Source organism: Drosophila montana, unplaced genomic scaffold, assembly GCF_035044405.1.
Source record: "Drosophila montana isolate Dmon_TW-CO22-7 unplaced genomic scaffold, ASM3504440v1 contig_2326_1, whole genome shotgun sequence".
In the NCBI taxonomy this organism is placed as follows: domain Eukaryota; kingdom Metazoa; phylum Arthropoda; class Insecta; order Diptera; family Drosophilidae; genus Drosophila; species Drosophila montana.
Window position 1 is genome coordinate 440213 of NW_026997209.1, and position 23905 is coordinate 464117.

Here is a 23905-nt window from a genome sequence, read left to right on the forward strand (position 1 = left end):
CCATATATAGTATGACAGATAATTCTTATTAATATGTTTTACAAATAGTGTTCATGCTGATTAATAAATATATATATTTTTTTATTATTCTGTTTAACTTTCTTCATATAGCTTTTGGACGTATCATGATCAGGACTGATTTAAGTGATTGAAACCTCAGCCAATCGAACCGACCTCCATATGATGAACACCTTTCAAATTACTGGATATACAAATATTAAATGTAATATAATATGCGGCGAGCGTCAACAAAATGAGCTTGAACCACCTTTGGCCGCAATCAATGTACCACCAGCCGGCGGATAGATGCTGGGCACAGTTCATATCCCTGGCATCGTTGTCTCGATCGAATGTGCTGAACTTTGCATTCACGTTGACGCGGAGTGAATCGCCAGCGGTTGCAGAGTATTCCAGAGCCCAGGGTTATCATGGCATAATCCTCATCCTCGCCGCCAATCTCGAACATATCGTAGCGCGCATAGCTGGACGCATTGTTGAAATCTTCAAGCTGAATGTAGAGCTCATGGGCTTCGCTGGCTGTGATGCGATGCAGTTGCTCCAGGCCCATAAAAAACTCACCATTTAGTTTACCAAAACCATTGCGGTACTCGGTCCAATTGCGATTAAAACTGACGCTGCCATTGATGCGACGTTGAACCACTGTCCAGCCGGGTCCGGCAATGCGTCCATTGCACAGTGCCTCAAAGGGTTCAGCACCGGGCAGCTATAGCACATGCTCCTGTGTCGAGTTGCCAAATTCCAAACAATTTTTGGCCTAACAGTAGCTCGAGTATACCGAAATTCTGCCTTCTAGCTTTTCAATATTGTTCGCATCGAAATTGTTTTTGTTTTTGAGTTCGAGTATCTGTTGATCCTTTGCACTGAGTTGTTGTCTCAAATCTCCGTGTAATTTAACATGCAAGTTTAAGTCGAATTTCAGTTGCAACATTTCTAGATCTTTTTCGCTGTTGATTTGCTTACAGATGCTTGTGCACTGCATTTATCGGCTCGCGTAGCTTTTTACCGCACGTATCGGCTTCGCATCGAACTTCAGCTAGTTTCCGTTCATTTAATTGATCCGCTTTATTTTCTATCACGTCTGCAAGCGTTTGCAATATTTCCACTTTAACTTGCGCATTACATTTTTTTTAATCCTCAATTTGTTTCGATACTGCACTAAGTTCTTCGCTCTGTACTGCCTGGACTTCAGTTATGGATTTCAGATTATTTATAACCTGATGGAATTCTGGCTGGGCGAAACTGAAGCCACAGGTAAACTCTCCAGTTACAATGTAAATTTGACTTGTAATCAGCAAGGCATATATTGCACATAATTCAACTGTATTCCTCATATTGAGGCACTCAACAATTTCAACTGCTTTCCAAGGCAAACAACGCAAAACTAAGCGAATGTAAGCTATGTAAGCTATACATTAACAATCGCAATTCGTTATTCCATTCAATACATTCAATAAAAGAGTATTATAGTAGTGCTGCAGTAGTCAAGGCGTACATACGTGCACGTACAATCATAAAGTAAGTGCATTCACTTCCACATTTACACATGAAAAATATAGAATAGAGTATAGGGAATAGGGAATGGAGGTCATGTTTTTCAAGCTCGTTTGAAGCTGGCGTTTTGAGTAGAAGCCGATACAAAACAGATTTGCAAATGACTTAGAGATGAACTCGTTTTATTACATTGAAGACAGTTTTCTCAATCTAGAATGCTTCAATCTTATATATCTTATAATATCTTAACTATATATATTTTATATTGAGGGAATATAAAGAGAATAATTAAGAAGCTTATACGTTATTACATATAAATCCACGATGAAATTGTTTCATTAACATATATGAAATGGTTCACGGTCGTGGTTAAAGACTAGTTCTTGTACTTCAATGTGGTTTATTGAAATTAAAAACATGATAATATTTGTTGACTAAGGCAGATAGGTAAAATGCTGAAAATTAAACCAGTTTATTTGCATATTAAGAATGCAAATATATCAATACAAGAACGAGTTAAAGTTGAAATTTTTTTATACGTTTATCAAAGCTGCAATAAATCCCAATCATAATTTGCGTTGTGGCCTTCGTTTTAATTGCCACAAAGTAAACATATTTTTATCGACAAAAAAAAAAAACATAATAATAATAAAATTGCAATTTTATCGCATGCGTTACAAAGTGCATTTCCCCCATTTATTTATATTATGTGTGGCCCTTTTTTTAATGGGCCACTTCAATTGTAACTCGATGCCACAAGTTGCCAGCTCTCAAGTCTCGTGTGACAAGATGAGCTCAAAGTATTTAGTATTTCGTTCGGTTTGGGCTGTGTCATAGCTGAAGAGGCAGCCCTATCGGGCCAGAGCGCGTCATGCTGCTGATAACCTTCACGAGTTTAAAGAAATCAATTTTCGAAATTACTTTTATTTTCGATTTGACGCTGCTTTTGTTGCATGCATTTGTCGCCTGAGCTGAGACAAAATTCCATTTTTCAACCCTGCCACACAGTTGTGTTCCCACCAAGTACAGCGTGTAATTTGCAAAATGTGTTGAGTATCTTTGAGATTAGAGTGAGTGCGAGGGAGAGGGAGAGGGGGAGAGCGATGAGAGACAGGGCGAATGGTCCAGGGTGAAGGGTCTGTGCAATTGATTGATATTCGAGCTGGCCGCTTCGGCTGCTGTTTACCAAAGTGATAACGTGGCTCAGATTATGTTGTGATCCGATCACCGGCACAACTACGAGAGTGTGCGTGAGTGTGTGTGTGTGTGTGTGCATCATTTTTCACATCACGTGCCACACGCGGCCATCGTGTGCGAACGCCAGCAAATTGCGACATTTTGCAACATGCGTTGCGTCCTCTTAAATTTCAACAATTGTCGCATCGAGTACTTCTAGTCCGCGCCCTGCTGCCTCCTCCCTCTCCTGCAGCTCTCTTCGCTGTACCCAGCGGGAGGAAGGCGTCAGCCAAGCTGCAACCCCTGCCCCCGTCGCTGGCGGCGCTTCAAAGCAGCTGCGGCATTTGGCAAGCAGTTGGCATGCCACCAAACGTTGCCAGAAATATGCCCAAATCCTACGTCTTGTCTGCGGCTGCCACTCATATTTCTACAGCCAGACCCGACCAGACCAGAGCAGAGCAGAACAGACCCGACCAGACTATAACAGAACATATCATATTCCTGGCATTCGTTTTTTTTTTTCTTTTGGCAGCTTCTTTGCGCTTTCAATGCGGCAATAAACGGAATTAAAACTCCAAATTAGCTCGCTGCAGTTGCAAATAGTCAAAGGAGAGCCAAAAAATGAAGAGAAGAACAAAAAAAGCTCTATTGGATTATGGATTTATGCTATGAATTTTAAATTTTGAAGCTCGTACGTAGCAGTTGCTCATGTGTATGGTAAAATTTGTAAACTTAAATATATAAAATATAATTTATTAAATTTTTTTAAAGTTCTTAGTTAAGAAATGCTTGTAGATGTCAAGTGTATATCATTCGTCAAAAACATATGCAACTGCATCTTAATTAGTTAATCAAATAATTTAATAAAAATAAATAGTTAAAAGTAAGAAGCTCTAGTCGGAAATTTTACGTCTCTAGGTCACATCTTATAAATGTGCGCAAAAACATGATACTCTTTTTAGTCCTTTCGAATGGGTTCAGGGTATCTGGTACATAACAAATTAAAAATCTAAATACACATAGATAATATATCTATGAATTCAAGACCACATCCGGGTAATTTGAACCCCTTGCTCGAGTGGCCCAACCTAAAGAAGACCTATAAGTTATATCTATCTGTAGAGGCTTAAGGTTTTACAACGCAGTCCCCTAAGAGCAGATAGTATTATCTCTTTGCTCGTGAGTTTTATTTTCCACATAACGAGTTAAAGCTTCCCTGGCCAGTTCTTAGTTTTGCCGATATTATAGATTCTAAGGATTCCTAGATAAGATCGCAGTTGACAAGTAGCTTAAAATGGCTTCTTGGCTGATGATTACACAAATAAAGGTTCGGAAACTGTTGTAAAAGGGAACAAATAAGGAATTATAATAAATATAAATTAAATTCTTTAATATGGTTAATATAAAGAGAAACTATCTTTATAATGTTTATATGCATAAACAATTTTAGCATTGCAAATTTAAACTTTGAACTGTTTTCCGATGGTCAGTTAATAATTTAGCTCGTATTCCACTTCGTCCAAATTGGCAGCAATGTTTCGTCTAAAGTAGTTGCACACTTATTACCACAATTTGGCTACCACCCCGCACAACCCTCGCCCACTGAGCCCTTAGCCCGGGCAATCAGCGTGCATTGATTGCGTTTTGCCATTGCCGGATTTGTGCGTCATTATTTTGTGTAATCCCCGGACCGCGGCGCTGACCCATGTGAAATAGGGGCAACCGACACGCAATCGAAATAGATTTACTTTTTTTTTTTTGGGTTTGTGGCATTTCTGATGAGATGCGTTCAAGTGCGAAAAACAAAAATAACAACAACAACAATAACAGAAACTTCACAATTGCTAATGGAAAACTGCGAAAAACTAAAAGTGCGCGCGCGATATCGAGGGTTCGGGCTGGAGTGGAAAGTACTGAGTACTAAGGAATGGAATGGTCACATTAGCCGGCTGTTTGTCATGGTTGTGACCAGCTGCTCCTAATGTTACAGTAGCTGCTCCTACTCTCACTTGCCCGCCTGCTGCACACCCTCCCTCTGCTCAGCGAGGCAAATGAAATTTGCAAACAATTGAAATTGAATTTGTATTTTAAATTTGACTTTGTAGTATGTGTGTGTGCGTGTGCGTGTGTGTGTGTGTGTGTGAGTTGCTACAAATGAAGACATTTGACAACTTGATTGCTGAGCTACATAGTTGCCGCGGGGCCACGCCCACAAGCACACACACAAACACACACACACACTGCCTCAAAAATGAACAAATCACTCAACAAGTCGACGGCTGCGGCGCATAAATGTCTCACAGCAAAACTGCATTTTAATTGCCCAACAAAAATTGTGAGGCGCTTCGGCAACTGACAGTCAATGCTGGCTGAAGAATGTGCGAAAAATAAGCAACAGAAAGGTAGAACACAAGATGCTCTGTAATTAAAAATGACAGGCCTCAGAAACTATTTGAATATTGCTAAAATAATATCAAATGAGTTTTTTTTAAGATATGTTTATGGTTGGGAGAAAAATACATACATAACAGTTTTATATTAGTTTACAGGGTACTTACTTTCAATCTCAATCATCTCTAAGATCATTAATTCATAAGATAGGTCCATAAGACGAACTTTTTTCAAAAAAAGATAAGAGAATTGATAATATATATATAGAACTTTATATAAACTAGATTATTTAATCTAGAAATAGTTCAATTTATAATAATTATGTATTTATAAATCCCTTTGTCTATAAATACAATCTCTCTAGATATAAATACAAGTCACTAGATTCTTTATTCTAGCGAAAGTATAATGTTTAGTAAAAACGTACTTATAAAACCTCTTATCTTTAATCTATAATCTATCCCATTCTCCATTTAAAAGTTAATTTGTCTATAATCTAAAATGTTTCTATATATCTATTCTATAGTATTCTCTATTGATAACTCCGTCTGTCTATAATTATATAGACTTGACAGATGCACAGTCTCCGCCTGTTTCATATATCTGCACACTTTTAATATACCCCCTTCTGGCCATTTTAATAGGTACAGGGTATAAAAACAAAACGGGCACAACGACAACAATCGGCGCGATTAGCTCGTAAAACTGCGGCATCAAGTAAAAGGTTTTGGGGTTTGAAAAATTATGAAGTAAACATAGAAAGAAGGAAACTTGGAACTTGGAACTTGGAAGTACATGTCATAGAGCGTTCGCCCCTCCTACAGATGCAGCCCACATGTGTTCCGGGAATGGGAAACGGGAATCGGAATGGCAATGGGTATGGGGCTGGTTATAGGTATAGGGGAAATGAGCCGCGTGCCGCATATACACGTGTGCCATAAATTTTATGGCATGTTGCATGTAGCTGTTGCATGTCGCTTGAGTCTGGCCTTTCCGGGTACGTTCTTTGAAGACGTTGTCCAGTCAAAGGTCGTTGCATCATAAAGACGCTGACATTAACGATATGCCATCTCCAGCTACAGCTCCAGCTCCAGATGCGGCTAGTTAGAGTCCAGTCCAGAGTCTCAAATATGAGAGCTCGCTTAAGTATGTAGAGACATGTATTTGTATATTTGGATTATTTGTCGCCAGCGTTTTGTGTCGCCCACACAAACTTGCAATTACGTTGTTTATTCTCAATGACAAGAGCCAAATGGGAAATGCATACAAATACTCTGCCAGTGCATGGCACAAAAACCAAGTCACCAACAAAGTCTGGCAGCCAACACCAGCAGCATCAGCTACATCCTCATCAGCCTCATCTTCATCATCATCATCATCAGCATCATCAGCTTCATCATTATTGTTGTCCTTTGTCAGGGCATGCAAACATGCAGACATGGATGAAAAATGGTAGGAATCAAACGGCAAATAATGCAGACTACGACAGTGCCAACAATAACATAAGTAGAAAGTAAATATTAACTATTGTAATACCAAAGCATATCGACCAATCGATGCCCTAACACTGCAAGCGTTTCAGGTAAACAACCAACTAATAACCGTAACATAAAAGACAGGGAATACAGTATTTAAATTAAGGTTTATTTTAAATTGAGAATATATGAATGTTATTTCAAATAAAATATAACTGCAATGTACGCAGGAATATTTTATCTTGAGTACAATCCCTTTTATTAGATTTGTATATATTTATAAATTTTAAAACCATCGAAAATCGCTTTCACTCAAATAAATAAGTTAATAAATTAAATAAACTTTTACCCAGAACTAATCAATGAGTTTATGTCCATACAAAGCAGCGCTGCCCTTTCAACGTTTACGAATGTGACACAAAGCAGAAACGTAAAATTTTACGCTCTCGAGAGAGCAAGTGCAAGAGAACAAAATCATGCTAGTTGTGGTATTTTAATGTGTATTTTTTTTATTATTAAATATATATTTCATTAAAGATGCGTTTTATTAAATATAATGTTAATAAAAATTGAATTTTTAGCATTTTGAAATGCAGTTTTCTTGACAATCCTTTTATTGAGTCTCATGTAGGATTTTATGAAATTTGAATACTCTGCATGAGAACCTATTACAATGACGCCAACGTTTGCTTGTCTTGTGCCAGTTTCTTGTTGTTTTTTGCATATTTTAGCACAAAATGAAGAAATAATTTGAAATCATGAACAAACACACACACACACACATGGACATATATAGTACCAGTTGCAGTTGCTTTTCTCAGTCGTGGTGTCAACACAATGGCACCAAATTATTTAATACTTCAAGTGTCTGTATTTCTATCTGCATCTGCAGCTGCATCTGTATCTGTGTGTGTGTGTAAGTGTGTGTAAGCCGCCGCTTTGGCTGCTGTCCGCTTTTTGTGTGTTCGCCCAGCAATTGCAAAAATTGTAAAATGTCTCTGGATCCATAAGCAGGACAGAGGGCGGAGTGCAGGGCAAAATGTTGGTAAACGGGCCCAGAGACATGCCATACTCGTAAGTCGCACACAGCATGAATATTGTCCTAGTCTGAGTTCCCAGTTCCCAGTTCCCCGTTTCCAGTTCCATTCCTCAGCTCTTTGAGTGCAATCTGCAATTGCTTTTAGTTTGAATTTCATATTTAATGAAGCTGCATTTCTATTGTTGTGCTCCAAAAAATTTGACATCAAATTGATTGTGTGTGACTGGATTTTTGCCTATGCAACAAATGAGGAAGCTGTGCGCTTGGACGGACGAGCCGAAATTTCGATGCTCTTCAAAAGAGCAGTTAAAAAGATTGGCAATAAATGGTTTTTAGAGGTTTAAGTGTATTTATCGAAAGGATTTTGAAACGCCAGCAGGGAAGTCTGCTAAGAGATTTAATGTGATTTTAAAAATATGAAGCTTTGAAAAAACGTTTTAAGTTATTTGCCTCAAAATATGATTGAACTCGCGAAGTTTTATATGGACTTGTCTGGCAAGTGCATACACATATGCCTGTTGCCCGTCTGTAAAGTGCATTTAAATGAGTGAAAAGCCCAAATTACACAATGCTTTTCTGCACTTGCATGAAAATTGTTGCCTAAAGCTTACAACGTGATGCCAAGATTGTCCAGACAATATATTCCACCAGCTTTCATTGAGCTCAAACGGACAGAGCATCGATTTTAACTGCTGCATTTCAATGTAAAGTTTCATTGCGAGCTGAAAATTGCAGAAAAAATCAAATTTCAAGCAACTGCCAGCTGCTGGATTACACTTGAGATGCCCTCGCCCCTCGTCAATCCGAACCAGCCAACTTTAACCCCCCCGTTTTGGCATTTTACAGGCCATTGCAAGTCAGCACATTCCTGGATCATTAACTCAACGTGCACAATTCGCCTTTAACAAGCAATTAAATCGAAACAAAAAAGTTGCACAGCACTCAACCCCTCAGGAGCGGGAGAGTTGAAAAGGTGAGAGAGGGAGAACGGGACAGAGAGAGGTGTCCAGGGGGGGTTAAAGCCGAACAATGCAGTTTGGGAAAAACGCTGTGACATTGATTTATTTAACAATTACAACAAACGTAAATTTTATAATTATTGCGCATGTAAACAAGAATTGTTGTTGAGGCAAGGAGAGTGAGAGAGAGAGAAGGTGAGAGATGCATCGTGAGTTAATGCCAGCGAAATGTCAAAGTGAAGTGACAGCTGCAACAAAAGCGAATGAGTCTCGTATCTGGACAAAGACACAAACCCCTGGCGCCGTCTTTGCTTGAAATAATTACTTTTTGAGAGCGCAACCAAGCGACCCCACCCCCACCTCCGCCCATCCCCCTTTCCAAACACTGCTAACAACCCCTTGGCACAGACCCTGCCCCCATCCCATCCTTGGGTTAGCCCGCGCGCATATGTCGCCGTTGCGATTTTAATTTTGAAATTTATGCTAACAGCAGTTTGAGAAACTGCGAAGCATCAGAGCAGCAGTAACAAAAAAAATAAAACAAGTTACAATTAAAAACCTGTGAGTACACGACTGAAAGATACCCTGTGCGACAGTCGACAATACGATCAGCTATGCAGAAATAAATTATCTTCAGCTGTGTTTATTAAATACATTTTTGAAAATTATGAATTACGATTGATTGATTGACTGATTGATAAGGTTTTCTACAGTATTAGTAAAATATACAAAAAATGAAAGATGTACCTTGATTGAAGTACGATATTTGATATTTATGCAAAGTTCCTAGATTGAAAAAAACTATGGAGAATTTCCAATTCGAGTAAGGAATGATGATTGATTGATTGATTTTTTTAGTATTCGTATAATGATACAAACAATGAGAAACTTTTCCTGATTTACGAATGCTATTTGCTCTTTAAAGAAAGCATTTAGATTGACAAAGACTATGGAGAATTTCGGACTCAAGCTAGGATTGATTGTTTGATTGATTGATTGATTTCTATGGTATTCTGTGAGTATAGATATCTGAATCAAGGCTGTTCATGACTATATATGCAAATACATTGTCAGAGACATTACTGACCCTATTTACACAACTTCAGGATACCCTTTTCAAACGATTTGTATGCGAAGAGGGTATAAAAAACGCAGTCAGCAGGTTGCCAAGGGGTTGTGCCACAGGGCGGGCGGCTGCAGCTTGGATGATTGGGTGGCTGGGTGGCTGGGTGGGTGTCAGGGGGTGCGGGTAGTTGGCCAAGCAAATGAGGCAGCCGTATGACATTATTTGTGCAGCACTTTTTGCGTTTTACCCCCTTTGTGCCGAGTGGCTTCATCAATGGACAGCCTCAAACGGCATCGGCAACAGTTCATCCTGTTCATCAGCCTCATCAACGCAAAGTAAATATTTGCATAATGTGCAACTGTGTGTGAGTGTGTGCTTCTCTTTGGGTGTACGTATGTGTGTGTGTGTGTAATTTGTGGGTGGCAATGGGCGACAGCAGCACTTGGCATGTTTACTTTACAAAATGCAATAACAGCAGCAACAGGAGAGGAACAGCAGGAGACAAAATATAGATGGGAGGGGAGTGCGTAGATGGGAGGAATAAGTCTGCAGACGCAGCTAAACAAAACAGCATTTGGTTACACACACACGCACACACAGATGCACACACGCACACGCACACAAAATAAAACCACATGAAATATAATAAAAATTAATTGAAAACCCATTCAAAATGCATTGAGTTCAGTTAACAATACAATCAATAATTACTTATAAGACCCACATCTCCAAAGAATCAGGGTACGCACTCATCAAAACTTGAAAATCATCGCTCAGAACATGAAGATACTGAAAGGCTAATCCTTGGAGCACCTTTTTGTACAACAAAACTAAGTGTAAACAAAGATGCGAAGTGCTCAACGATGAATCATCAGCAGAGGTTACCTGGAAACATGCCTGCAGTTCTTTAACATATTCGAGTTTAAATACCCTAACCCACAATGCATACTGTTAATAAATATTATAAAAATACCTTAAACAAATTTTTTTAAATATATCAACTGACATATTTTGGTGAAGCTGCAAAAAATATTTCAAATATTTGTGCCTGTAATATTTTGCTTAAAAGAAATATGCAGCATTTTTTAATTCCTAAAAATCCATAATTAGGAATCGAACGATCATTAGATCTACTCATAAAAACAGTTGCATCTCAATCTTAGAGGATCGCCACAAAATAATTATCTTTTTTAATTTAAGAAGATATATTAAAAAAAAAAAAAGGTAGGTTTTCATTCAATTTAGATATGAGAGACGAAATAATTTTTCTTTAAGAAATATTTTATTCCATTTAGAAAAAAATGGGTTCAAAATAGAAGTTGTAAGATATATATTCCAAAATCTTAAACATTTTTCATTCTATAAATATTTTTCTAAATTTATAATAATTGAATTTTTTGCATGTCGGAAATAAAAAAATACAGCAAAGTTATTCCGTTTAAAAAATTGAGAGAATTTTAGGAATGGGATCTCTTAGAAGAGCATTTACTATGGATTATATTTAATATTATTTAAAAAGTGCAAGTATTTTAAGAATTTAGGAAATTGGCGAAGCATTGATTAAAAACTTATTATTCGAGCAATTTGAAATTTCATGACCAAACCCTATCAGTAAATCGACATACTCTCCAGCAAGTGTATAAAATGTTGAAGAGTTGTTAACAGCAACAGACGCTTCCTGTGCAGCCCGTGTCTTTTGTGCGTGATTGCGAGATTGAGAGTGTATCTCGATGCTCTCTGGTTTATCTTTCATTGGGTTCCCATTTATCAAATGCAGTTCACAGCTGTCGTTTGCTTCGCAGCCTGAGGAACAAACCGTGGCTAAGTGTCTTTCACTGTCGCCAAGTGTATTGGGCCACGCCCACTGGGCAAAATGGTCTCGATATATATCGAGAGAAGCGAAATGTGTCCTGTAACTGAAACTGGGAATTGTGTACTTGAGATTCGTCACATGTCATTTGGGTTTATGTAAATAGCCGGCGAAGGGTGTTCAAGTGAAATTGATAGTTTGTGAATGCCATCGACACACTGTTGCTAATTAAAATAGATGATCGATGGACCAGGCACCAGGCTCGTGGTAGGGGTAGCTCTATAAAAAATAAAAAAGTGGCAAGCGCTCGTGCGCGTGCAACCCTTGAGAACCGGAAATGGCCAAGGGCAAGTCCGCGGCCAAGTCTAAGGGTGGGGAGCGGGGTTAAAAGAAAGCGACTCGTGTTGCTCTTAAGCCAGCTTAGCCACACCTCTCGCCAAGCCGAGCCACAGTTGCCACAGTTGCCTTCATGCAGATTCATGAACTGCAGCGCACCACGCAAATCTGTTGCGACAACATAAATAGAAACATGATTTAAGATCGGCGCGGGATCAGCGGCATATTTACAGCTGGGATTACAACCCGGGATGCTGAGTAGCCCAGCACGAGATGAATTCTATTATGAGTTCCGATCAAATGGGATGGCATGAGTTTTATTGAGAGTTTCGCGCCGGGTGGTTTGTACTTCTTTCTCTCTCTCTCTCTCACTCGCTCTCGTGTTTTTTATGCCTGCTCATCCGAGGGGTTAGAAAATGTTGATTAGCCTTCTGCGCAACGGAAATGGGCTGGCACCGCGTCCCGTTTTGTAGTTGGTTTTCTTTTTTTTTTCATTTTGTTTTTTGCTGCTCCCATAAATTACAACTAAACTTGGTTCGGCCTTTGTTGTAGCCATGTAATTTGGTTTGGCACGGCGGCTGTCAAGGTGCAGGCTGCCGAAAAGGGGGTTCATAATCAAAAAATAACAAACTGCGCAGGATAATTGCAGCGAGAGTTGTGTAAATTGTGTTTGGCTAAACAATGAAAAATGCGACATTTTCCACAATGCAACATTTTTTTTGTGTTTTTATGCATTCGGTCACAGGTAGTCGAAAAGACAGCATCGATGTTTTAACGGGGGTGCAATTGTTAGATGCGAAAAGTTAGCTAGCTTTTTCGAGTAACCTAGTTTTTACTAGCACATACCAGGTTTTGAATGGGTCTTGCGAATTGTTGACTGACCAAAACAGAAAGATAACAGTTAAGAAATTTCTAGTGATGAGTGTCCGACTAGGGGGGATACCCTGAACCTTCTGCTCCCAATGAGATACATATACAAGCATTGATAAAACTCTATTATTAGAAAAATATAACATAGTTCCCTCGGCCGCTAATGAACTTGAACTACCTTCAACCAAACGAACTAATTGCCCTCCCCTCATAACTTACACAGCATCCATCAATTAATAGAATTCAAAATAGAAATCCTTGCAATTTGCACAAATGCAGATGCCGCATTCACGTGGCTTCAGATATTAACCACGCACATTTTCTTTAATAACTTCTGTGTTTCTCAAGCGATCTTGATGAAACTTTCGGCAGTATATCTTAGTGTGCTACAGTTTAAATATTCGCATTAAAATAGTGGTTTCAATTTTTGTGTAGTTACAATTGATTTATTTATTTGATTATAGCTATGGAGTGGTGGCGGTCTCTAACTCTTATAGGTTGTGAGATTGGGCTAGGTTGTTGATGCTGACCCAGAATATACTTCTTGCGATCGGAAAGAAGAAGAGAAGGAAGCATCTTCTGCCTGGAACATACATAAACACAAAGCATCATACCCTTTTTAACTACTGTCAATGGGTATGTTATGTTTTTAAGAAGGAATGCACATTCATTTCATCTGTTCTATGCTACCAACTCTTTGAAGATCTGGTTTTTATTGTATATATATAGATAACTTTAGCAAAGTTGCTTTGGGAAAGATCTTGCTTACATCTAAAATCCTTTTTTTTATCAAGACTTCATATTTTAAAAACTTCTTAAGCTTTTCAGTTCTTACAAAACATTTGCCTACATTAACGCTGTCAATTTGAGGCATCAATTTGGAGCGTGGCTCATAAATTTGAAAGTACAAAACAGCTGCAGCTGCAGTCGCTGCATCCCCCGCCCCTCTCTCTCTCTCTCTGTACCTTTGCAGTGCGTGCTCCCCAGATGTATTGACAACTGCAACGGGTGGTCGAGGGGGCGGGGCTATAGGGTGGGCGGGTTACAAATATGAATAATGTAAATACGGCAAAGAGCAGAACTATAAAATTAGCACGAAGTGCGCCCTAAACTAATTGCATTAATATGTCAACATGCCGAGCTGTCTGTGAATGACTGTGTGTGTGTGTGTGTATGTTTGTGTGTGTGTGCTGAGTGAGTGCACGGCGCACTACTTAAGATTACACAACAGCCAACAGCAATTTCGAAAAGTACTTAAAGTTTATTTATTTTGCGTCTGCTCGACACGCAAACATAAAACCCAAAAAAAAAATAGAAAATTTGATGAGACTTTGAGAGAGAAATAGAGAAACAGATCAAGTGTGAAAGAGAGGGGCGAATCGCTGAAGAAGCCGCAAATTAATTCAGTTGCCAAGTGGGTGGCAACGATGTCGAGTAAAAATATTTTCTTTTCCGATTTCAAATATGAATTTTGTATTTGTCTATGGTAAAATAGCTTCAAGTGCCGCCGCTCGCACAGACAGCGACACCCCGCCCTCCCCGCACACTCTTCCCCTCAAATGTTATTGCTTGCAACTTGCATGTGGATTTTTATGATTTATGCGACTGCGATCGGTCCAAAATCAACACATTAGCAGAGTGGAGAGAGAGCACGCGAGGCCTTTGAAGTGCCTCACGTTTGGGGGTAAACGAAAAAAAATGATGTGATAATTTGGCAAAATATTAAAACAACAATTAAAAATGCATTTGGGTGTGAATTGCAAATGCTGTTTTTTATCGACTAGACATTTATACCCTGTTAAAAAAAGGAAGGGGTAAAAGGGGTCTAAGTGTGCCTATCGCAGAGGCTAGAAATGCTAGAGGCATGAGTGAGGAAATAAATAGTAAAAAATCTATAAAAATATTGAAAAATACGAATAAAAACTAAAAATAAATAGAATAATCATTTAAGAAATCAATTAAAAAATGTGTTGTACCTATTAATCGTGTTTACAGGGTATACAATAGTCGTACACTCCACACTTGTGCATTGTTGTTTGTTATGTTCTGTTGCTGTTTAAAAATGGTGTCTCTGGCACATAAAACAACATGAGCATGAAAAATGAAATTTATGCATTTTGTTGAAAGGGTTAATGGGGCGTATGCGCTATACGTTTCGTTATGCTGCATTTTGCGTTGAGCAATCGATCATATAATATTTTTTATGTTTCTAGAGTGGTTTTTTAGTGCAAGCAGCGATATATATATGAGTATGGAGAGCATAAAGATTTTTAGATATATGTTTAGTCTTGTGTTTATTTTAAATTCTTTCACTCAGCTAAGCATTATATCAAGTACTTCCCATTGCAACCACATAAATCTGTGGAGTTTACAAAATATCCGTCTGCGTATCGAAATGAAAATAAACGATCTTTTGTGGCCGCCCACAATGATGAGAATAATAAGGAAACTGGGCGCTCTCTACGCCAAACTTAATAAAACAAATTGTGGCTCATTTAAGTAAGAACAAATTGTATAAAGTATATACATATATATAAAGTATATTCTATATACTTATATCAAGTTGGGGCATTCGAAGTTTTGCTAATTAAACTTAATACTGACAAATGATGGCATTGGACAATGTCAAGAAGCTGCAGCGACCATGTCGCGGGTCTGCGCTTTTGGGTTCCACACGATGTTACCCCCGAAAGTGTTGACAGATCTGTGGATGCCGCATGTGTCGATGTTGCCGCCTCCGCTGATGGCGACGCGACTGCGACTACTGCTGCTCTTGCTGCTGCGACTGTAAATGATGCATGTTTAATTGCCGGCGCATTAATTAAATTTTGGTAGAGCGTGGTGTTTCTTTCAGTGTATGCGTGTGCTTGTGCATGTGTGTGGCTTGCTCTCATTTGCATAAAGTGTGGCGCATTGTTTTTGTTGTTGTGGCTCTTACAGATAGGCCCAATAAGTCTGTCAATGCTGCTGCGATCAATTGACTTGACATCAAGTTCCATTTTTCTTGGGAAATATTTCGTGTGGCAGCAGGCAAAAGTAAGAGGCGCCAAATAATATTTGGACAGATATAGCATTATGCTAGGGGAAATACAGTATACTGTGCTTAATTGCCTCAATAGCTATATAGACACATATTACAATAACTGTAATAGACACATATTACAACAAGCTATCTAAATTGAATGGCCTGTCTTCTTTGAATTCCAACTAACTAACCAACTCGCAACTAAGCCTATGCTAACTCAGCTCACTTGTATCTTTCCAAAAACTATCAGTCAAGCAGAAGTCAGAGGCCGCGTCTGGCGCTGCACACTCATAGATACATTTGTATCTGACGCTGCTATCGCTTGGCGATTGTCGCATGATTAATTATACAAATAATGCGCATCAGCCGCAACAGCAGCGGCAGCGGCAGCAGCAGCCGCAGGCATAGCCGCAACAATAGCAACACCTTGAATGTGCCACGCCTTGAATCGAATGAGTGTATGATTGAATGAATGAATAAATGAATGCATGAATAATTGTTAGAGGCCGCAAAGCATATGGCAATAGCTCGAAATGTGAACTCATCCCTCGCTCGAACCGCTTGTACGTCTTATCGCCTTGTCTTGAGCCTAAGATGACATTAACAATGTTTTTGTTATTGTTGTTGTTGTTGCTGTTGCTGTTGCTGTGGCGTCTGTCTGCGTATTTGGTCTGTGATTCACTGTGGTATACAATTTATACAATTTATCTGGGCCTGGATTAGCCCGACGTCCAGACAAACGCACCCACAAAATCCTTTTCCACTTGACTCATTAGGCGCGCATTGATACGCCGAGCCGCATCATCATCATCGTCATCGTCGTCATCATCATCATCATTATCATTTTTGTCATCATCATTGTCATGGTCATGAGCAGCAGCCAGCGGTAAGCAGCATCTTCTGCTGGTCGCATGATTTGCATTAATTTGGCAAATGCTGTCGATGAACGGACGCGTCCGATAAGCGCTGACATGGCCAGATCCGATCCGTTGGCCATTAATTAGCCCACGCCATGACGGCGCATAATAAATTACCAATTCATTTCGGGCTTTAGCATATTGTTGTTGTCACTCCTCTTGTTGTTGCTGCTGCTGCTCCTGCTGTCTGATTTGCTTTCGCTGTGGCCGCAAAGCTTTCCGTGTCCAACAAGTAAACTGCATTTCGCGCCACAACTCAAAAAAAAAACGACAACAAAAAACACATTCCGAGCTGGCCAATTTTGGACACAAAGAACTGTTTTTGTGTCGAAACCCGGGTTAATTGAAATGCGATTGAATTTTGTTTTGACTTGGCTTAAGAAGAGCGTATCTAAAGCAGGATTTGGATTATAAACATTAGAAGACTATTCAAGGAAGGACTCGGCTGTTGATGCTCTTCAAGAATATATTTACTATTATCTCTTTTTTTTTTCTCTCATTTTCCATGAGCTCAGAGCATAATTATCTTTCAGATTGATAGAGAACAATACAAATCAACATATTTAATTTGAATAAATTCAATTTCATAAGAAAGCAACTTGTTAAAATAGTTCTACATTTTCCCTCTATTATTTTCCGCAGCTCCGTGTTTGTGCATCCATCGATAACTGCGACTGTTGCCCGGCCAACGGCCTCTTAGGAGCCTTCGAATAACGCCTTGACAATGGGCAGCTAATATTGCAATCGATATTAAATTAATTAATATAATCTCTTTGGTCGCAGGATAAATACCTTTCTCTATATATATATACTAATACTATGCCTGCATTCAATGCCAATTTCACGCTCGCCGGACCGTAAGGCAGAGTACGCTGCACATTGGAAACCGCCAATATTTAGCTTATCGCTCCGCAGAAAGCCAGCAGCAATTAAAGGCCAATAAATTAGTTGAAAATGTGCAAACTGGGAAAACTTTGGCTGAGGCCACCAATAGCCGCGGGGCTTTAGTTGCCTTAGCGTATTTTATAGCTTCAAAGAAGACACATATGGCACAATGACTAAAGATGGCTGAGGTCATAATTAACTGGAATATCAGGATTAGAATATGTTTTAGTAATGTATAGGATCAGCATTGAGTCGATATAGTCTAATCCCATTTATATCCCCTAGTTAAATATGTTCATTTTTTGTATATATCAATCGTTGTATCTGTAGCTGTATCTATATATGTATCTTTAGCTGTAGCTGTATCTGTATCTGTATCTGTATTTGTATCTGTATTCGTCGTATCTTTACCTTAGTATCTGCATCTGTAGGTGGATCTGTATCTCTTTTTCTTTATCTACATATATGTATCTTTAACTGTATCTGTTACCCTAACTATATACTGTTATTTCTGCTTCTGCCACTCAAGCTGCATCTGTAACTGTAAGTGCACCTCAGAAGTGGCTCTCAACCAATAAGGATCACTGCACTGACCGCCAAGCTGATTGTTTTCCACTTTCAGATACTTTGTGTGCGCACATAAATCAATAAGACAAAATAACTGTAAGCTACATAAGGATGTTCGGGCAATAAACGTAATTCTTAACGTGAGTTTGTTATGGCCATCAACTGAGAAAGGCTGAACTGAGACAAAGTCCGCTGATAAGATACTTGTAGCCCAGATACTTGCAGCTAGACAGTCGTAAAGGGCTAGCCAGATGAAAAGATACTTTGCAAACTCTAAATAGAACGTCCGAGATACATAAGGCAACAACTGTTGTCACGCTCAGGTAGCGAAACTCCAAAGACCGAGACTCATTCATAAAACCGTTTGGAGAGCAAAGCGTGCAACAACGGGTCGCACGTATCTCTCTGTCTGCCTCCTGTGAAAGTGTGAAACGTGTCCGAGTGGAATGCCAATGAATTTCTTTTCGCCTGCTGCCGAAATGGCCTGACACTTGACGTTGCCAAACATGAGACAATCTGCTAGAGGAGCGAAGCGGTTGCAGCGCACTGCAACGGCAGCAGCAGCAGGAGAAGGAGAAGGCGGAGTTACAGTCGGCGGAGTTGAGTTACGCGCATGCACTGGCCATAAATAAATGCGAAATGCATTAAACGGCGAGGCAGCAGCAACAACAGCAACAAGTAAGAATCGGGTTTAAGCGACTGCGTGATACTCGTTTAGACTATCCGAGAGATACCGAGATATTGGAGCGAGATTTACAAAAGCCCCACAGTAGGTATTATTCCCCAAATTTTGTAGTTCAGCTTTTAAAATGTAGAAGATAGATTTTGTCCGATTTGCCGCGACAATTTTTGAAACAAACTTGTTCCAACTTTCGAAATTGGCCGAATAAACATGAGTATATACTCCGCATTTCTGATATCTAGCTTCAGCTGAATAAACTTTTCATACGAACCAATATACATTAACATTAACATTTTGTGAAAGGGTATGAAAAAAACTGTTGTAGTGTGCCCAACGCACGTCGACGTAATTAATTAAAGCATTAAGTGCTAATTTTACGACAACTCGATTTGTGCGTCAGCCTCGGCCCCTGCGGTCCCTTGTCAACCCGGACTGTGGCCCCTGCCCTTCCGTCTCCAAACGCAATTTGCATGCTGCCATCAAGCTATCGGGCCATCGGAATTTGGCAGCCAAGTAGGAAGCGAAACGTCTCGTCGGCTGTCAGCGGCGACAGGCGACAGTCAGAGCCAAAAACTGAAACAAGTTGCCCTCCCCCCGTGCCGCAACAGCCCGCACCAATAGCCCGCTTCCCCCATATATATCAACATACGTTGCCCGATCTGCGATACCCCAGCGGTAACAACAACAACATTTGTTCAACTTTTCAACTGTCGCCAAGATTTCCATCTGACTTGCTGTTCGTCTGCCTCTTCTTCTTCTTCTTCTTGTTGGCTTTTCGTTGTTGTTGTTGTTGCTGCTGTTGCATCCTCCCTGGTACATCGTCGCAGTTTGCACTTCATATTTTCAGCGGCCTTTGTTTGCTTTGATGTTATTTTTGGTAATACAAATAGTACGAGAGGGGAGGGGCGGTGTCGCATGAAGAATGCTCGTTTGTTGTTGCTGTCACACCAAGAAGTTACCCGGCAATTAATCATATGCATTGCTTTCTTCGCCTGTCCAGACACTTTTGAGTTCTTCTTCTTCTTGTTCTTGTTCTTCTTGTGCGCATATTGATGCCAAATCAAATGGGCATGTAAATGAAATGACAACTACTAAGAAAATAGAAAACTAAAAAATACAAAAAAAAAATGTTATGCCTTGCGACAATTTTTCTTAAATTATGAAAATTGTGCATAGCGTTTGTAGTTATTTCATATATCTCTATATATATATGAAACTGTTTGTCCTGACTGACTGACTGAATTACTGACTGATCGGTGATCAACGCACAGCTCAAACCGTAAGAGCTTGGAAGCTGATATTTTCACTTTTTCGGGGTTTCGGCTAAAAACGTTTGTATGAAACTTTTTTGTTTACCATTCGATCGGCTTAAAACACATTTTTAAAAATCTTTGAGAGATTTTCTTTTAAACTTAACACGTGCCGCTATTATCCTATTCGGACATAGGTCAAAATTTCCCACCTCCATAACTCGGTCAAATCTTATCAGATTTGCACGAGGCTGGGATTTTTTTTCATGATTTGGCCTCTAAAGCAATTTGGCATTTAAATATGGCAACAATTTTTTTGGTCAAAATTCATGTGGAAATGGTACCCTCAAATATCTCATATAGACATAGGTCAAAATTTCCCACCCCCATAACTCGGTCAAATCTTATCAGATTTGCACGAGGTTGGGCGTTTTTTTCATGATTTGGCCTCTAAAACAGTTTGGCATTTAAATCTGGCAACAATTTTTTTGGTCGAAATTCATGTGAAAATGTTTCCCTCAGACATGGGCGAAAATTTCTCTCCCTAATAACTTGGTCAAATCTCATCCGATTTGCTCTTTGCTCATAGAGCAATCTCTAGATCAATTTGGCATCTACAACATTAATCTTTATAACGACTATTAATCACTTTTATATTATCAATTTTATAAAAATATTTTATATATTATTTAGATTTTGATATATTTGTTTTTATATTTATTGACCCTTATTAACAAACTAATTTATTGATGTTTTATATTTAATTAAAACAAAAACAAATGCTTCCCTGATATTTTTCCTTTAAAGGTTCGCTCTATTCTATTTCTGTATGTAAATGTATATTAAACTCATTATATCTAATCTGTGCTCAATACAAGGTATATGCCCAACTCTTGCCTGACTTTATTCACATTTCAAATGTCAATTTAGCAGCCCGCACATTCTTTACTATAAAAATCTTAGCGTATAGCTAGTTGCTTTGACATTTTCCTTAGCAAGAGCAACAATAACAACAACAATAGGAACAACATCATGAAGTGCAACAATGGGCCATGGGGCTAAGCCCATGCGAGAGGCTAACCAGAAGAAATGAACGGAAATTTATCAGCTGCATTGTTAGTTTTTATGCCTTATAGACGCCTATTAAAGGATTATAAATGATGGGCTATCTTTTTAAAGGGTGCTTAGCAGGGATTTTATTTCATACGATTGTGAAGAGGATTTGCGGCTGAATTTAAAATTCAGTTTATGGGAATCAAGCCTAAAGCAAGCGATTTATTGCTGAAATTATTTCAAGTTTATTTGTAATTTTTTTTTTTTATGGCATTTGCTGCAGCTGTGTATTAAATATTTTAATATATCAGTTTGATCGATGGCCATAAAATGGAATTTTCCCGATGGCTTTTTTGTGCGAATTCGAGCAATTAAAATGGTTTCAGGCGCAAGAGCAGAGGAATTTTTCGCTTGCTCAGGTAAAGAGCCATTAAAATGTAACACAATAGTTGCGAAAATGTCTATAATTACACGAAATGGCCAGGCCGGCGATAGAGGGACAGGGGAATAGACAGGCGAGGGTAGGGTGTTGCTAACGGCACATCTTGAATGCATTGACTGCATTTCCGATTCAGCAATTGTGCAGCTATGCGCAGGATGTGCAGGACACGAGTGTTGGTAAATAATTGGTTATGGGTCTGGCCGATCCCACAGGCCAGACAACACTGAGGTTGAGGGTAGCAACGGTATCAGTAGAAGATGGGTAGCGTAAGGGAGGGGAGGGGGATTAAAAAAATATATATATAGCAAAATATATGCCACTCGACTTTTCCCACCGATTTGACCGTGCGTCGCTCTGTCTGTCATTTCTCCGCTTTGATTTCTACGTTTTTATGCACGCATTTCCAGTTTGACGTCTGTCAGATGCAGATACATTTTCTATCATTTAATGCGTGCGTGTGTGTATCTTTTATTTAATTATTGTTGTAAATTCGTTCAGCAATATCATAAATTTCATAGCAACACACACATAACAAATTCCTTGATGGGCGTCGCTTATTTAAGAAGTGGCCAACAAAATGTCTTTTATTTCCAAACATTTGAGCACACAGTTTTGTAAAGGGATTTCAAAAGCTATCAACAGCTTAGGAAAATTATAGGGAAATTAGCAAAAAAAAAATAGAAAGAATTTTATCTTGAACTTTTCTTTAAATAAATTCCCATTTTTATTGCATGGGAAGGAAAATATATGTTCCTGGTGGAAGTGTTGAAAATGCTCTTAAATATAATTAATAATTATTTACAGAAAATTATTTTTAAGAACTTTTTATAATCTTCGCTATCAAAACAAAGTTTTGAATCAATCTTTATTGAATAAATAACCTACTTAATGTGATATGTATTGCTGCAAAATCTTAAGATATCTCTAGATATCTTGAAATATAAACACGAATGCATTTTAATATAGATTATCTAAATAATTAAGTTTCTGTTAGATTTCAAGCATGAGAACAAAAAGCAATTTAATACCTTGAGAATTAACACGCAGATGAATGCCTGATTTAGAGATAGTGAGAGCGAGAAAGAGAGCGAGATATTGAACTGCATAGACCTCAATAAACCTACCAAGTCCAAGTAATCAAATAAAAATTATAATATACTCCCACGTAATTTATCTTAATACCTTTTGTGTAAGCGTAGATAATTAAATCTTTTCCCCTACAATTCCCGCTCTTCTTTTCGCTTCTCACACGCCCAAAGGAAACCACACAACAGATCACTTCCGTATGCAAAACATGCAAAATTGTTGAATTTCAGCAACCTTCATTAATATTCATTCCAGAAATGCTCAAAGTGAACTTTAAAATCTTCGAAAAATGTTCTTAAGTGATCTTCAGATGTATTCCTTGGGGACAACCGCAGAGTGGATTAAGTAATGAACTCAGATCTCGGCTGCACAATAACAACAACAACAACAACAGCTGCGTGGGGCAAGTGGCAGCAAAGTAGCTGCTATTAAAGAGTCTTCACTTAAGCTGCTGTGTTTGTGCAACACCCTCAACAACGGCAACAACAACTGTGGAATGTTAATGCGCCAGCCAAAAGCTACAAACGTCGCCGAGTCATTAGGCACAGGCGAGGTGCGGGGCATGGGGCGTGTGGCGCGGGGCAGGGGACTGAGACCCCACTCATGTCGCTCTGTCACAGCGAAAGGTGTTTCGGCGGGGCGCAACAGAGTGGCAGAAGGTGCGCATCAATTTTGAAACATTTTTAATTTTTGTTGTTCTTTTCTTTTTTGAAACATTTTTGCCGCCAAATCGATGGCACGCCCCCGCGCTATTAGGTGTAGCCTCCCCCGACCGTCAACCAGAGATTTCAGCTGTGGCCACACAATTATCCATAGCAGCATCCGTCAACACGAGCGCAGATCCTCTACAGAACGAGTTCTGGAACAGTGTTAAGTAATGAGTTAATCTGCGCAGCCTTCGCATGATTAAGTGCTTCAAGCAGCGTTGATTTGTCTGTGAGGAGGGCCCATGGATAAGGGGGGCGGAGAGGGGGAGGGGGGCTGTTGCTGATGTGGCCTGTAAATAGAAACATTTTGTTGCCTCGTCTCGTCTTGACTGATGAATTATGATTGAAGCTGCCTGAATATGCACGAACATAAGAATGCAAACAAGAGTTTGCCCATGTTTTAGATACCCTGTAGCTTAAAGCGGTTGTATATATGAGAGAATTATGTCAGAGATTATTAAAGCTACAAATTTTGCATTTTCTTCCAAGCTCCCGATTGTAAACTGTGGATAGCAATCAAATCATCCACAATTCAGGTCTTCTACAATCCATTCATTAATATTCAAAAAGAATAAGATATTGCATATAAAACTAGGGTATCTACTACTTAGGCATCTCATTCAGCAAAAGACATTGTACCTTCTAGTTCAGCATCTC

The 23905-nt window shown here is 39.1% G+C and overlaps 1 pseudogene; it reads right to left on the reverse strand.

Moving 5' to 3' along the window:
• Positions 1–156: 156 nt before the first annotated feature.
• LOC135427780 (ficolin-1-like) lies at positions 157–6519 on the reverse strand (annotated as a pseudogene).
• Positions 6520–23905: the final 17386 nt, after the last annotated feature.